The sequence below is a fragment of the Quercus robur genome, chromosome 10 (genome assembly GCF_932294415.1).
Source record: "Quercus robur chromosome 10, dhQueRobu3.1, whole genome shotgun sequence".
NCBI classification, from domain to species: domain Eukaryota; kingdom Viridiplantae; phylum Streptophyta; class Magnoliopsida; order Fagales; family Fagaceae; genus Quercus; species Quercus robur.
The window spans coordinates 44,016,957-44,034,338 of NC_065543.1; the positions used below are offsets into that span (position 1 = coordinate 44,016,957).

The window sequence follows — 17,382 nt, forward strand, 5'->3', positions numbered from 1 at the left end:
AGAAAATCTTCCCTTCGTAGCTGGAAGCGTGTTTTAAGAAATAAAGGGATTTCAAATTCAAAAGTCTCTATCAATCCAACATTTCTCCTTTCCAAACGGCCTGCTAAAGTCTCTGATCTAAATAACTAGCTTGAATCACATCCTAAGCAGACAAAACTAGATTCGGCTTTTCCCATCACTGGGGTTGGTACTCAACCCCCCCTTTCTCCATGAAAAATTCTTAGTCCTAATTGCTTTGGGCATCTCCAAGGTTCTTCCAAAAAAAAAAACAAAAAAATCCACACCACATTGTTGTCTCAATAAATCAAGAGGGTGTTGTTTGGCGCTTTATTGATTTTATGGGCATCTGGAAATTTTGAAGAGAAAGATTTGCTCTTTTGTAGTCGCTTGGATCTTGAAGACATTAAATTTCTTTGTGGTAGTTTTTATTTTATTTCTTTTGTTAGTTTATCTTTACGGTGTAATCATATTGTTCTAGTTTTAGCTAGTGTTGCAAAAGAGAATGAGGGGGTATGCCTCTCTTTTCTCTTCCCCATTGTATAACTTGATTCTATTTAAATAAAGTCTACTATCGTTTCCTCTTCAAAAAAAAAAAAAAAAAAAATACACTTCTTTTTTGAGCCTTAGGTTTCTCTTCACTTCCAAATTCTTTATTTACATACCTTCTCTTTATTTTATTATTTTGAAATTAATTAAAAATATTAATCTCATTATAATTTAAAGTTAAACCTCTTTTAAGTTGATATATCATCTATTTTTTTTGGAGAAAGAGAAACTCACATCAACATATAAAAATCCTCTAATGCCACCTCACACTCACTCTTAACCCTATGATGATTTCTCAGAGTTTTTACTTTCAACATGGTGAGCAAAGCAAGAAGAGCAAGAGGTTTGGTACCAGGTTTTAGGTATATGAAAGCTAGGGTTTTCACTTTAGTTAGGGAATGCTTGGTATGATTGTTGGGCTGAAATTAGTCATGTGTATCTCTATAATCATTAAATTGCAAGAAAAAAGTAAAAAGATTGTTTCTTTTTTGTTTTTGGTTTCAATTTATGTGCAGATAACAAGTTATTGGAGATGGGTTTTAAGTCAGTTTACAAATTACAGGGGATATTTCCAAAGGTATTAAAAACTTGGCCACGTTCCATTCTTTTAGTTATTTATTTATTTTTGTTGTTAAATTGCTACACGTACTACTTTAATTCTTTTTATATTTTTAATAAAAATTCTTCTTCTCAATTAATACACTTCATTTTATAGTCTTAGGTTTCTCTTTACTTCCAAATTCTTTATTTATATACATTCTCTTTATCTTATTATTTTTAAATTAATTAAAACTCTTAATCTCATTTTAATTTAAAGTTCTATATTAGTTAAACCTAAATTTACCCTTTTTGTTTGAGTCAAATCAGTTATTTTTGTGGGTTTCCTTCTTTGGCCTCACAATTTCTAACAAAATTTTTAGAATTGTTTATTGAAATTTTATTTTGGACACTAATAGCAATCGAGTTTCAACTTATAGTCCGGTGCTTTTAGCGTATTTGTTAATGAACTATTTAAGGAGAGTTTTGGCATTTGTTAATAGACCAATATAAGGAAAATTTGGAGAAGAGAAACTCACATCAATATATAAAAATCCCCTAATCCCCAAGACATATATAGGTGGTATGCATTTCTCTTCTTTTTTAAAAAACTCTTTTTAGGGGGTTAACATAGTTTATTGAAGTTTGATTTTTTTTTTTTTTTTTTTTTTTTGGCTTACCATTATGTTTTGATTTGGACAATTTGCACAATTACATCCTATCATTGTGGTTTGTTTAAAAGCTTTTTGTTGTTTGCTTTTGCAAATATTGTATTCTAATCAAAGTTTGTTCTAAATATACAATTGTAGGTTGGATGAAAAATTTTATTAATGCTACAGGTATGTCTTATCAATAGAAATAGATTAATTTATTAGAGTATTCCTAACAATGAATTTCTTGATTATTCCTAAATACTTTGTTAAATGAATGTTGCTACATCACATGATTATTTTGATACTTTGTTAAATGATTGTTGTTGTCGAATTCACATGAATAACTAAAGAATAATTATATGGATTAAACTCTTCACGGTTTATATATATATTGCTAATATATCCGTACATCACACATTTAATTAAAAATTATATGTTCTACACTTATACTTCTACTATATGAGAAAATTTTACTTTTTAAAATCTTTAGTATGCATCAAGTGATTAGGTCTTTATTTCTTTGTATATTATTTTTTGCAACTAATATCATGAAAACAAGTCTATAAAGTATAACTCAAACTCACCTATATTTGACTTTCCCATTATATTTTGAATCTTAAATTTTAATGTCTTGCAAATTTAGTATATGTTAGCTATGATTTATTTTGATTCATATTGGTGGGTACAGATGCCACTAATATATGGTTTATACTCTATAGCTTTTTCCTAGCAGGTTGGATACTCAACAACTTATATATATATATATATATATATATATATATATATATATATAAATGGGTGTGCAGGATTGCCAAAAGGTATCACTTCTTAACTTTCATCATATCCAAATGCTAATGAAGTTATTTTCGATTTGGCATCTCCTTTTATATTAGTTACATAACCTACCATTTTCCATTCAATTAATTTTGGACTTATATATAATTTTTTTTAATAGGAAACTTTACTTTAGTTTTATTATCTATTTTATTATTTAATTTTAATTAAATTAATAAAATATTTTCTTTAGTCTGCACATTATTCTTGATTAAGCCGTGCGATAATACTAGTTATTTTAGTAAACGTGCATCTTTGGATTCACACTGCTACTTATGGATTTGAGCTGGAGCTAGAAAAATGGTCCCATGACCTGAATCCGTAAAGGCCCATCATCTGCATGGGTCAAACTGGCCCAAATGTATTTACAAATAGAAATACAATCAGGTAAAACTAAAACCTCTCTCAACTCTCAAACTCTAATCTCTTTGCTTAGAAAATGTGAAAACTGTGTACATTTTTCATTCTCTAGAAAACCAATTACCCAATACAAAAGAAAAGGTAATAATAATTAAAATTTAAAAAAAAAAAAAAAAACTAAATTACAAATTACACCTAACTTTCAAGTTTATTCAATTTAATTATATTTTATCAAAAAAGTGTCATTAATAACCCCCAAAATAATGTACTTTCGTTTGTTTAACCATCTTCATTTTGGAGGTCACTAACAACGCATTTTTTATGGAGACTAACAAAATGACTAAATTGAATAAACTTGAATGTTAAAGGACTTAATTAAACAAAAGTGAAGTTAGAGGACTAAATTAAAATTTGGACAAAGTTAGAAGTTGTAATTTATTATTTGGCCTAAAAAATCATGGGCTTAGATTGTTTGAATTTTTTTTTTTTTTTTTTTTTTTTTTGATGAATGGAAAAAGGTAGGATCATGTAGGTAAATCACGTCCTACCGAGCAGAATATACAATGAGATTCCCATATTGGTCTACGGCCCTAGTACTAATGAGTCACACACTACTCCAACTCAAGTGCTATGACAAGGTGGACGAGGGGCTTCACCACCAGACCCTATACTAGGGTTAGATTGTTTTGCATTTTTTTCTTGTTGTGATGGTTTTGGTAATAACTTGTTTGAAACTAGGATTTTAGGCTATACATTAACATGTCAGCTTTAGATTGAGATAAATGTTTGGATATAGAAAAAGGAAAAATATTGGAGATTTTATTATTGAATGTCGATAATTAAATTGCCTTTAGGCTATTTAGATTGCTTAGAAAAGGTGGAAAAAATAAAAGTTAGGCATAGTACAGACTGCACCTAGTTAAATTGAAACATGTAGTTGCATCAACCAATTAAATAGTTAAAATTAGTTATTCTTGAAAAATCTATCAAAATATTAATTGTTTTTGGAAAAAAAAAAAAACATTATTTTTGTTACATGTCAATACAATTATATGATTAAAATTCAATTTGAGACCTAAAGATAGAACTGAACATAAGTTTTGCCAAAAAAGAATATCCTTTGCTATGTTTTTTTAGCCTAGATGTTTATTATGATAAGTAAGCTGCACCATGGTCAGCCATAAGGCTGTCCAGCGGTTCACTGACTCGCCCAAACTGACCGGGTTTGACCAATGTAAAGCCTAGTGGGTCAACCCGAAACCCATGGTCGGTCAGATTCAAGTCTGTCTCTTAAAAAAAATTGACGATTTGGGTCGAGTAGCGGGTTAAGGAATTAAAAACCCGTATTACCCAACCTAACCAATGGTTTCAAATTAAAAATAAATAAATAAAACATTGGTTGTTTCTAGGAGAACACGTGAAGACTGAAGAGAGAAGAGTGACTGGACTACACTGAGTTATTTAGTGCTACATGCTAACTCACTAAGTTTCAAATCAAAATCCTTGAGTTGCTAAGAGTGATGGGACTAAAAGGCTAAAAGCACTAAACTTACACTTTTACACACAAAAGAAAATCTTCATCAGAAGATTTAGAACGCCTGCACTTCAAATCAAAATCAAAGTTCCACTTTCCCATGGCCATGGCCATGATGAGTCCTCCTTACTCCTTACTCGGCTCAGCCTCAAAGTCTCAAGACTCTCAAGTCTCAACCGTCATCTCTCTCTCTTATAAATCAATCTTCTCTGAGTTCTCTCCATTCTCTTTGCTCTCTAGTCTCAAGGGTTGATTTCAAAATCTCTCTTTTTTATTTTGAAACAAACAAAGTCCTTTACATCAAAATCTTTCTTCACTCCACTGGATCAACCCCTAGTTGCTAGTTGCTACTGCCGTCACCTCACACCACACCTAACACCGCCGTTTCACTTTGTTTCCACCATGGATCTTCTCAGCCTCTCAATCTTGGCTTCCTAGTCTCAAATCAGGTAAATTTTCTTCCTTTTTCATCCCTCTTTTTCTGTATTTTGTGTTTGTGATATGGCTTTATCATCTTGTTCAAATGTTTTTTTTTATATAAGTAATAAGTGATAGGCCAAGAATGTATTGACCCCCTAGGTAAATTAACCAATTAATTAAGTCAATTAACATGCAATACGCATGGTAGCACAAACAAATCACCAAATAACTAAATGTAGCAGAAATTAAATTTGACACAGGTGATTTGTTTACAAATGGAGAAAACCACCAAGGCAAAACCCCATTGGATGAATTTAAGGTCACCACTCCCGAGAATCCACTAGATACCGCTATCGAGCTATCTGTCGAGCTTCAAATATTAAATCTTGATAGATACATCTGTCGAGATATCTGTCGAGATTTAATGAACAACACTTATTCACTTGATTCTTGGACAGATTTGCATGGCTTCAATACTTGGACTTGAACTCTTGTTCTTTGAAGTATTAAATACATTCTAGATCTACCCAATTACAAATAAAGTGTGTTTTGTCAAAGGATTAGCCAATTCTAAATGACATATGTTCATAGCATATTCCACATATGTCCTAACAATAAGAATCATATTAATCATGAATAAAAATCGAAAACAGCAAAAACAAGGTGTTCATGATGGTGAACACAAGAAACAGCAACAAAAAACAACAAAGATATGAAAAGCAACTTAAGGGATCTTGTTCAAATGATTTAAAACTTAAAGATTAGGGATCAAAACTGACCAAGAGATTGGATTAATTAAAAGATGAAACCCCAATTTTTTTGATTTGATTTGTTGGGTCAAAGACTTGATTTATCACTTTTCAAAGATGGAACCCCTAATTTGAGTATGTTCGTTTGTGTTATAATTTTTTAAAGACTTGAGTTATCACTTTTTAGAGTGTGTTTTGTGTTTATTTTCGTGTTTACTCTTTACAAATAAACATTATAGTTTGTTTGATTCATTATTTTAGTATGCTCTGAGTGTGTTTTGTATCTACCCTGTTTTATTCATTGTTTTCTTTTTTTTTCTATGATCAATATACTTGTATCTTCACTATTAAAAAAAAGAAAAGATGAACCCCTATTTTAAAAAGATGAAATCCAAACACATTTTTATTTTCTTATCTACTTGTTTTATTCCTTGTTTTTTTTTCTTTTTTTCTTTTTTTCCTTTTCTATGATCAATGTACTTGTATCTTCACTGTAAAAAATAAATAAAAAATAAAAAAATAAGATGAACCCCCATTTTCAAAAGATAAAATCCAAACACATTTTTATTTTCTTATCTGATTGTATTTTATTGCTCATTTGTTTGATTCATTTTGCTTTCCTAACTTAAAATTTTGAAATCCTAATTTTATACAGGAGTTGAAAGTTGTTCAAGTAGGCTACTCTTTTTACATCCTTTTCAAGGTCGAAGCCCTAACAACTAAGAGTTCTTTAAGGTATCATTTCTCTTCAATTGTTTCTCTTTTAACTTCTTATTTTTGTTTGTTTGTTACTTTTGTCGTTGTTTTTGTTGTCACTTTGACCTGTTGTAGTTGTGTCACTTGTGTGTGTTCTTGTTACTAGGTTAGTAGTATCATTGTTATGGTTGTTTGCTAATGCTTAAATTTGATGTCTTTAGGCTATGGAACCCTCTAGTGATGCACCCCCTTCCCAAACACTTGCTACCCAAGCTGAACCTACTATCACTCCAACTAACGCTGAGGCACTTCCACCTAAACCTAATGGTAAAACCAAGGTGAGTGAGATATCTGCTAATTGTGGTAATAATAGGAAAAAGTCTACTGCTTGGGATCATTTTGAAAAAATAAAGATTAGCGAGGGTCAATTTAAGGCTGTTTGCCATTATTGCCAAAAAACTTATCGTGATAATAGTAAGGGGCATGGTACTACTAATTTATTGAATCATGTGCCAAACTATGATAAAAACCCTAATAGAGATGCACTTAACGGGCAACAAACCTTAGCATTTGAACCCAAAATGAATAGGGAGGAAGGGTTTCAGCTTATACCAACAGCCTTTACTGTTGAGGATTTTAGGAAGGCACTTGCTAAAATGATTATAATAGATGAGTTGCCTTTTAAGTTTGTTGAAGGGTATGTGTTTCAAAGATAATAGATGTGATTGGCATTTATGGTGTTGAGAGAGAGAGAAACTAAGGGAAGCCTTGAAAGGTCCTAGGGTGTGCCTTATTACGGACACATGGACTAGTATTCAAAATCTGAATTATATGTCCCTCACATATCATTTTATTAATGATGATTGGAACTTGCATAAGAGAATTTTGAATTTTTGTCAAGTTGAAGACCATAGGGGGGAGGCTATAGGTAGAAAGATTGAGATGTGTTTACATGAGTGGAGTGTTAATGGCATATTCACCTTGACAGTGGATAATACTTTCTCTAATGGTGCTACCATTAAATTTTTACAAACAGTAACTAAAGATTGGAAGGGGACTGTTTTAGAACATGAGTTCTTACACATAAGGTGTTGTGCATAAATTTGATTGTTGGGGACGGTTTGAAAGAAATTGATGTGTCCATTGCTAGGGTGCGTGAAGCGGTGAGGTATGTGATGTAAAATAGCGAAAGCTCAAACTACCAAGATTGATTGTGAAAATATTTTAAGCTTGTGAAAGATCTCCAAACTAATAATAGGAATGAAGAAAATTAATCCAAAAGAAAATAGACACAAAACACAAAAATTTACGTGGTTCAGTAATAGCCTACATTCACGGGTAACGACAAACAAATTTGGGATAATACAAATTGGTGTAGAGGTACTCTCACAAACCCAAATCCCAAATACACCCAAATAACTCTCTCTCACAAATACAAAACCAAAGAACCAAAGGTTCATAAATACCAAATACGAATACCAAATACCAAATGTGAATTCCGCACAAACCAAAGAGAGAGCCACAAAGCAATTCCAAAAGTTGCAACATACCAAGAGAGAGCAAATCACCAAACTGTAGAACGAAGCAGCTACACACCTCTCTCACTATTCCAAATTGCAACCCACAAATATCAAAGAACTAAACAAAGGAGAGCCTCTTTTTCTCACACCCACACACTCTATTTTTTCACTCTTTTCTACTTGAATTGCCGAAGCACCTTCTCCTTATATAGAGTATCAAGTTGGCCAAGATGAATCCTAATAGAATTGTATTCCATATATTCATGTGCTACTCCAAGTAAAGTGACTACCTTAATTAGGACTCTAATTCTCATCTCTTGAGCAAGATCCAAATCAATTCCAAATTGAATGGGATATCTAAACCGGTTAGGCATCAATTTGAGAGTCCTAAAACAATTAGGAATTATAGGACATCAAGTCTTATACACCACTCCAAAACAATTTGGATTAGGATAACAAGCCACTGACTTCACATGTGAAGTCCTCACCAAATAGAAATCAAACTTTTAGGAGTTTTATGGAGAGATTAGGTATTAAATCCAAGTGTTTACTAAGTTTAGATGTACATACTAGGTGAAATTCTACCTACCTCATGTTAGATACTGCTGAAAGATTTGAGAAAATGTTCCTAAGAATGGACTTTGATGATGATAGCTATTCGTCATACTTTATGAACAAGGAAAATAGTGGTGGTTTGGGATCTCCTTGTGGGGTTGATTTTCAAAATTGTAGAACGTTTGTGGGTTTCTTGAAACTTTTTTACAATGCAACAAAAAAGTTCTCCAGTTCTTTGTATATTACTTCAAATACCTTCTTTGATGAGATGTTTGTGATTCAAGAGAATATTGCTCATTTAATTAAATCTCAAAATCATCTCTTGAAAAACATAGGAACTAAAATGGAAGCTAAATTTGAAAAGTATTGGGGGAAAGGGGATAAAATTAATCAACTTTTGTATGTGGTTGTGGTTCTTGATCCAAGAAAGAAAATGAGCTCTTTGAAGTTTTCTTTTTTTGAAATTTATGGGGATGAAGTGGCTGATGAGATGGTTGATTTGGTGAGGAAGACCATGGATAGGTTGTATGATTATTACTCTTGTGTTAATTTACCAAATGTGGGAGTACCAAGTAAGAGTGAGAGGACACACATAGAAGGTAATACAATTGGTTGTACTGATCCATATATGATGGTTAATTCTCAATATGAGCGTTTCTTGGAGGCTGAGAAGTCTATAGGGTGTAGCAATGAGATTGAAAATATTTGGCTGAAAATTGTGAGAGTAGAAGGGATGTGAAATTTGAGATTTTGGGGTGGTGGAAAGCTAATTCAGATAAGTACCAAGTGTTGTCCAAAATGGCTAGGAATGTGCTGGCTGTACATATTTCTACAGTTGCTTTTGAATTGGCATTTAGTTCCGAAGGGCGCATACTTGATCCATTTTGAAGTTCACTCTCTCCTTTCATGGTTCAAAATCTTGTTTGTGCTCAAAACTGGTTGCAAGCCCATGTCCCAATTTCTTTTTGCAAGTCAAAGGACAAGATGGAGGCCTTAGAGGATGAATTTCATGACTTAGGTAATATGTTTAACTTCCAAACTTCTTATCTATTAAGTGTTATTAAATGTGTCATATACTTGAGCAAAATTTAATCTATTGCCTCAATTTTTTCTTTTCTAGTTTTGAATCAAGCAACAACAGCAGCAAGTTCTAGTTCCTGCTCAAGTAAAGGTGGTACTCGTACCACAGTTAATATTGATGAATGATCACTAACCAGGTATGTTTCTGCCCTTGTAATTTTTGTTGATTGGTTACTTCTCTTTTGGTCATTCTGTAGTTTTTGTTTTTTGTTTTTATATATTATTGATGAATATTTTTTTCCCTTTGTATTGTAGGAGGAAGGAAGGTCGCATTTTGTATAGGAGGCAATTTTTTGGATATATTTTGGAAGCTTTTTTGGATAGATGCATAGTTTTTCTAACTATACATGAACTCTTGCTTATAGGAAGGAAAACTTAGCATCTATGTAGGCTTTCCTTTCTATAAGTTATGGACTTGTTAATTATAGATAATAGAGTAGTTCTTTACTGCTTTAGGAAAGCTATTTTTTGGAAATACTTATAGTATTTCATAATTGTAACTAATTATGTATACTGTTGGGAATATTGCCTACTGCCTTGGTGGTTTACTACCTTACAGACTTGTGCAATAACTGCCTTCTCTGTTGCCTCTATGGCCTACTATATATATATATATATATGGAATTATGAAGATGTTCTAGTATTTGTAGCAATGCTTGCTGCTGTGCGGTTTTGGAATATTACTTGATGTGTGGAATGGTTGGTAGGTTTAATTTGTTCAGATTGACTTTTATATGCCTGAGTTTTCTAGAGACAATTTTGAGGTACTACCCAATACCTAGGCCTTTAGGCTTAGGCGATTTGGAAAATATCTGTTGTAATGTGTGGAATGGTTGGCAGGTTTAATGTGTTCAGATTGACTTTTATATACCTGAGTTTTCTTGAGGCAATTTTGAGGTACTACCCAGTGCCTAGGCCTTTAGGCTTAGGCAATTTGGAAAATATCTGTTGTAATGTGTGGATAATTTGTAGTGGTAAAAAAATGGTATTTTGTGTGTTTTTATTTGTTTGATTAATGCCCAGGTTTTACATGCTATTGATGTTTAACAGGTGGTAAAAAATGGTATTTTATGTGTTTTTATTTGTTTGCTGTTGTGCCTAGATTTTACTTTGTATTTTTTTTTTTTTTTTGTTCTCAAATGTCAATATGTGGGTTATGGGAAGTATAAATTTGGACTGATATTGCTTCAAGCAAAGCTTGAAGGCCCAATTTAAAGGATACTGGCCTACTAGGAAATATTAATTTGGATAGATTCAAGCTCTTGAAGGCCCATTTAAAAAAAAAATGAAGTAAAAAAGAAGCCCAATTTGATATAACAAGATTCAAAAACTTTTTAAATCCTTATAATTTAGAAAGCCCAATAATATTGGCCAAAAAGGCCCAAAAAAATTAAATCCATGAAAATCTACAAATTTGGCCCAGTATGTGGTCCAAACCCACCAAACCGTTGAATCCGACCCGCCCCAACCGATGATCCAACTCGGCAAGTCCGAACTGTATTTCGGGTGAGTGTGGGTCAATTTTCCAACGACCCAACCCAATCGGGTTGAGTGCGAGTTAGGCCCAAACCCGGGCCGACCCGACCCGACCTGTGGACATCCCTAGTCAGCCATGAGATCTTCCATGTAAAATTGGGGTTTTTACTGGATGTTTAGTAGATCACAAAATGATAGAAAATTTAATGAATGAGACTATTTCAACAACAACAAAAAATTTATTTTTTAGTTTAAGTCGACTGGCAGTTCATGACATAAAAATAATATATTTTTTGGTTACTGGCATAAAACTCTTGATAAAAAAAAGAAAGAAAAAAAAGTAAAAAACACAACAAACAGCCTACTGAGCAATTGCAAACCCAAACATAAAACTACAGAAGATAACAGAAAGTTGTTGACAGTAGCCAACTATAAGGAGCCAACATGCTTGACAATCATGAAACCTATAAATCTTTGATGCAGGATGTCGACTTATGCTCTCTAGGGAGATCTTCCCACCACTTCTTGAATGTGGATTTCTCTAGCAACACATCTCTACTCAACTCTCCAAGATTGATCCATTTCTGTACCTGATCTTCTAGTAGCGAAACCTCTTCCTTGATTGGTTCAAACCCTTGGCTGCTAATTTTAATGCGCAGCTCCTCTACCTTGGCCCAAAAGCATGATTCTCCACTGGATTCAGCAGGCATCCCCTCAGCATGCTCGCGCCATCTTTGCGTGAACCTGTAACGTTTTGGCCTGCCCCTTATCATATAAGCTCCCGTGTCTTCATTCTTCAAGTGTCTATAGTAGTTGGCAATATCTAGGGGCTCAACAAGGCGGCGGTATCTTGTTCCAAGCCATTCCCAGTCACTTAGGCCCTCAAATGCATCTGGGAGTTCGTACCTTTTTAACATTTCAATGATTTCATCCCATATACCTGCTAGTTCAAGTCTCTTTACATTAGCATCGAAATCCTTGGCGGTTTCTTGAAGCTTGAAGGCATCATAACAACCTAGATCACGATGCCTACAATTCAATTGGTAGTCTTCTTCAAGGTATTTCATTGCTTTCTCAATATCTGGCTTCTTGAGATCGATGCTTTCTTTGTTTCCAATCTTCCGCTTCTCCAGCTCTCCAGCAGCACAAAGACACAATCTAGCTCTTGTGCTCTAGAACCCATCACACAGGAAATTAGCACAAAGATATAACTAAGAAAATTCTTTGGTGAGTAGTGCTCTAAATTCAACACATTTTCTTGCATTGAAATACTTTTTTTATTCTCTTTGTATAGTCTATTGCAAGTCATGTTTAAAAAACAATTATTTTTTTAAAAGAGATTGAATTCAAGATTTTCAAATTTGTTGAAACAAGCAAAGGAAATAGAACTTACCAAACCAAGGTCATTCAAGGCTGAATTAATTGTTGCAATATCACTACTTGTAGAGTCTGAAGATAATGGAAGCTGTTCCAGTGGCACCAAGTCCAAGTTAACCACATTTAGCATTTGGAAGCTATCTTGCAACTCATTGTCATAGCCGGAATGTTGTTGAAGACTTCTCTGGGCAATATCTGTGCATTCTTCTTCACGGCACAACTGAGAGGAGTAAAACAATAGTTGCAAAACAGCATCTGGGTTCCTCAAGATAACTAGTTTTCCATTGCCAGTGCAGAAGACATACGTTCCAAAGGGCTTGTACGGGCTTAACGGAATGAAGTTTGACACAGTTTCCAATAGCAAGTTTGTGTTTCCCATGAGGTTGCAGGCAGCATGGCTTGCCACAGATGATGCATTCTTCATTACTTTCATGAAAAAATTTGAAGCATCAAAGTTGTCAATGGATGCAAGTGCAAGATTTATGGATTTCGCATTGAGGAATTTGAGAACTTTCTGAAATTCCAATTTAATGGATGAGATTGGAGCAAGCAAGATCCGTGGAACAATGTCATATCTCATGACAAAATGTATGAAGTAGCGAGCCCAGTTCTCACGCCTTAGAGCATGGGAAAATATGTGGTTACCAGTTAGAGGACACCCAAAAGTCACACACAGAGGAGAGGAAGGTGAAATCTTGTAGTTATTTTCTGGTTTTAAGTATTTTTCCAAGAACCAAATTGTTGCAAGGTTTGCAATTGAACCACCTGAGGAGTGTCCTGTAAACAATATTTGCTTGTTTTCTTCCACTGCCTTTTGCACCTGAATAATGTAGTAATATTTAGTAACAAGATATCACCTGTATTCCAATTCCATATGACTATGTTTTAATGCTTGCATGGCATCCTTTCTATGATCTCTTTAAATTCTTATTGAAACTAAAGTTCAATATCTAGACCTACTAAAAAGACAATCAAACTACAAAAGTAGGCTTTTAATTTTCTTTCTTCACATTCTATTAGACAGTGCATTCTATTGGCAAACAGAGGGGGCCTTGATTTTTTTTTTTTTTTTTCTAAGTTGAACTATCTTTGATTAGAATGTTTTGTTTTTCTTTATTAGAACTCTATTAGACAATTTTACAGCTCACAACCTAGCTAAACATCTTAGACATGTTAGAGGTTTATCGATATGAATGGAGGATATTCTTCCACACATTCATGGTGTTCTTCTAGCTGATTATGGCTAAGTTTCTTTCTTTCAATAGAGTTTCTAGTACTTCTTCTCAAAAAAGAAAAAAGAAAAAAAAGGTATCTGGTTCAAGTTCACCAACTTATCTTTTATTCTTCTAAAAATAAACCTTATCTATTATTTGGAATAATTTTTTTTTTTTTGAGAAACAATTATTTGGAATAATTTACTTTTTATTACTATAATGAAAAATATGAATTTGGAATGAACTTTGTATTAGTAATTTTGGATCTCAAAAAGTAAGAAAAATATATTTAAATTATATATATAATTTAATTAATATTTAAATATAACAAAAAAAACCCTTTAAAATTTTTGCCTTATACCCCAAAATTTTGTTGAGCCAGCCCTTTAAACTAATGTGTCAATTTTATTTTTATTTTTATTTTTAATTCTTTTACAATGATATATACTTTTTAAAATTTTTTTAAATAAATCCAATTATATATATATATATATATATATATATATAAGAATAACCATTGATACTTTTAAGTTAATCTAAAAAACATGATATAAATATCTTAAAAAAATATTCAAGGGTTTCATATAATATTTTAAAAACTTCAAGTATATTATTATACATCTTATTAGTTTCTTTTACTTTACTTCTAAATAATAATTAAAAAAAAAAAAAAAAACTTGTTTGAAAATCTTAAATTAGTCTTGTAACTTCAGCTATTAATTACTATATGTTGATTATAAGTATTTATATCTCTTTTAGTTGTTTGAAAAATATATTTATAGTTAACTTTGATTATGAGGTGCCTTAAACATAAGGATGATTATACTATCTTTCAACTCGAACATTAGAAAAAAATAAATTAACACTAAGCATGAAAAATAAAACTATCACTCATATTTTGCATTATTTTCTATGTCAATCAATTTATTTTTTTAATTTTTTTCTTTAATTAATTACATACTTTATTTATGTTAATTAAAAATTTTAATATTAATTTGGTTTTAACCTTTTATTTTATAATCTTGTTCCCTAAACTAAAATCCTATTTGTGCTCTGTAAGCTAGAAATTTTTGTTTGGAAGGCCAACTTATGATACTAATTTATTAGCTAATAAAAAATTTCATAAACATGCACAAACACAAATATTTATACACACAACTTAGTATCCTCTATAGTGAATCCTTAAAGTTTTCATTTTTAATAGTATAAAAAAAATTCAATTAAACTAATGAAGTATTCAAAAACATGAATGATCCAAAACTTTAATAAATATAAAAACACATTTTACAATAAAAAATGAATGTAAGGAAAAAAAAAAAAAAAAAAAAAAACATTCTCTATAACTACTAGTCCAATTGGACAATTTTTTTAAAAACATCATTGAACTAACACAAATATTTGAGGGTCATCCTATTTTTGTAGGCTAATAATTAAAATGTTAAATATTTATATATGGTATAAAAATATTTTTAAAATTTTTGGGGGGCCCACTCATACTTGTAGCTCCTCCCTGCAATCATGCAACCCCTCCACCAGAGAGTAAAAATAAAAATAAATAAATAAAAGGATAACTAGCATTTTTTTTTTCTCTAAATTTCTCAACTGTTCATGTTAAATTTCTACCGGTAAAACAAATACATGGTTACATTCTTAATATATTTAAGGCATAAACAATATGAGCAAGTTATAGAAGAATCCATAGTATCAACAAGAAGTACCCCTAAAAAGAAGAAAAAAAAAAAAAAAAGAGAGTCCAAGAAAAAGAAGTAGAAGAAAAAGGAAGCAAATAGTACCTCACGATCAAAATCTGGATTCCCCAAGATTTTGTATACAAATCTCTGCAGAAAGGCTTTGTTGACCAAGGCATTTTCATTAACGCCTATACTTCTAAGAGAAGGAAACAATTTTGGAGGATTGATCTCAGTTACCCCAAAAGGTTCTCCATCATACCAACCATTTTCAGACCAACATCCAGAAAAGCTAATGATGATGATAGGATCTGATAAACGACGACTTTCCTCAACATTATATGCCTTCTCTGAAGACTTGCTGTGAGCCTCAACTGCAAGAGAGTAAGCTTCTTTAATTAGCTCTGTATCGATTTCTATGTTTTCTCCAAGATTTAAACTGGCCATTTTTTTTCTTTTAATTGTTTCTTTAGCAAGAGAGTAAGTTTTTTGCTTGTTGCTACAAATTGGTTTGTATTTTATACTGCAAATACCCTGTGGTTTTTATGGATGAGTTCTGGGTTAAACAATCATTGACCCAAGACTTCATATTTTATTTTTATTCTTTTGGCTTAATAAATAATGTCATTAATTGACCAAGACTTTGTTGGAAGGTGATTGGAGACTACGGTGGAGTTTGGATATACGTTTTGAGTTTTGTGTCTGCGTTTTACGTTTTTTTTTTTTTTTTTTGTTTCAAGCCACATTTCAGTGGAACTTGAGCACGGTTACTGTTTATAAACAGTAGCAGAACTTTGGATTTTTTTTATAAACAGTATCGGTGCTGTTTATATACCTACAAATTTCACTTTTTAACAATTTTTTCATTAAAAATAAGTTTTATGGTACTATTCATATATTTAAAAATTATTTTATTATAATATTTTCAATTTTTAATTTTCAATTTCAATAAAATAAGTTCTATCCAAACAAATCTTCCTATAATAACAATAGTTGAAAAGTCTCTGAAGTGAAAACTACATTTTTTTCAATAAAGTTTCTTGGCAAGATCAAGGTTGCTGATTTCACAGTCTTTGTCTGGATGCGCACAACTTATGGAACAAGGTTTCCCTTTTTTTCTTTTTTTTTTTCTTTTCTCCTTTTTAATCGATAGTGCTCGTGAAGTGACTGCTGGGTAACTACGCGTTAGGGATAATTATAATACATTTTTAGATTCCCTCTACTATGGAAAGATGTTAAAACATTCGCACTAGCTTGGTGGAAGGTGATTGGAGACTGGAGCTATAAAAATATACTTAAAGCCTCCAACGAAAAGTCTCTGAAGTGAAAACTGGGAGATACATTTTTTCAATGAAGTTTCTTGGCATCATCAGGGTACCTATTTGTCTGGATGATCAAGGGATTTATGTTTCCCTTTTTTTTTTTCTTTCCTACTTTTAATTCTATAGTGCTAGTGAAGTGACTGCTGGGTAACTACGCGTTTGGAATACCTTAAATTTAGTACATTTTTAGATTCCCTCTACTAGAAAGATGTTAAAACCAAAGTAGTTGATACCATGTTAGGCCATATCGGTCCATATGTACTGTACCGGTATATGTATTGGTATCAAAATATCAACGTTTCGTACCGATTTAAATATTAGGCGTACCGGCTATGTATTGAGCGTACCGGCCAATTTTGATTGTATTGGCTGGTATCAAGCATACCGACCGGTACAGAAAAAAAGCATTTTTTTTTTTTTAGTTTTGTAATTTTTGAATTTTTGTAAAGGCGAAATGATAACTTATTTGCATTAACTTATTAGTATTATTTGTTTTCTTAGTATGCAATGAACAATTAAGCTTTATGTTTTTTATATTGTTTTTTTTTTTTTTCTTTTTTTTTTTGGTTGATGCTAAAATCTAAAACCATGAATAATTTATTCTGAATTGAGGTAATGTTTTATGGTAAACTTTTATATTTATTATAATTGTAGGGGGCGGTTTTGGGGCTCAGGCCCAACAGGCGGGTGGTTCTGGCCCAAAAGTCCCTCAACAATGAATTTGTAGAGAGTAGGTTACAGAACTAGGTCTTTGATAGAGGAAAACGTAGTTATGAACAAGCCATGCAACCAGTTGGACGTAAGGATATTCCTCCAAGCTT

General features: G+C 32.1%; 1 pseudogene; it reads right to left on the bottom strand.

Annotated features, from left to right (window-relative positions):
* LOC126701985 (protein EDS1L-like) overlaps positions 1-17,382 on the bottom strand; it is a 67,782-nt pseudogene that overhangs the window by 39,637 nt on the left and 10,763 nt on the right.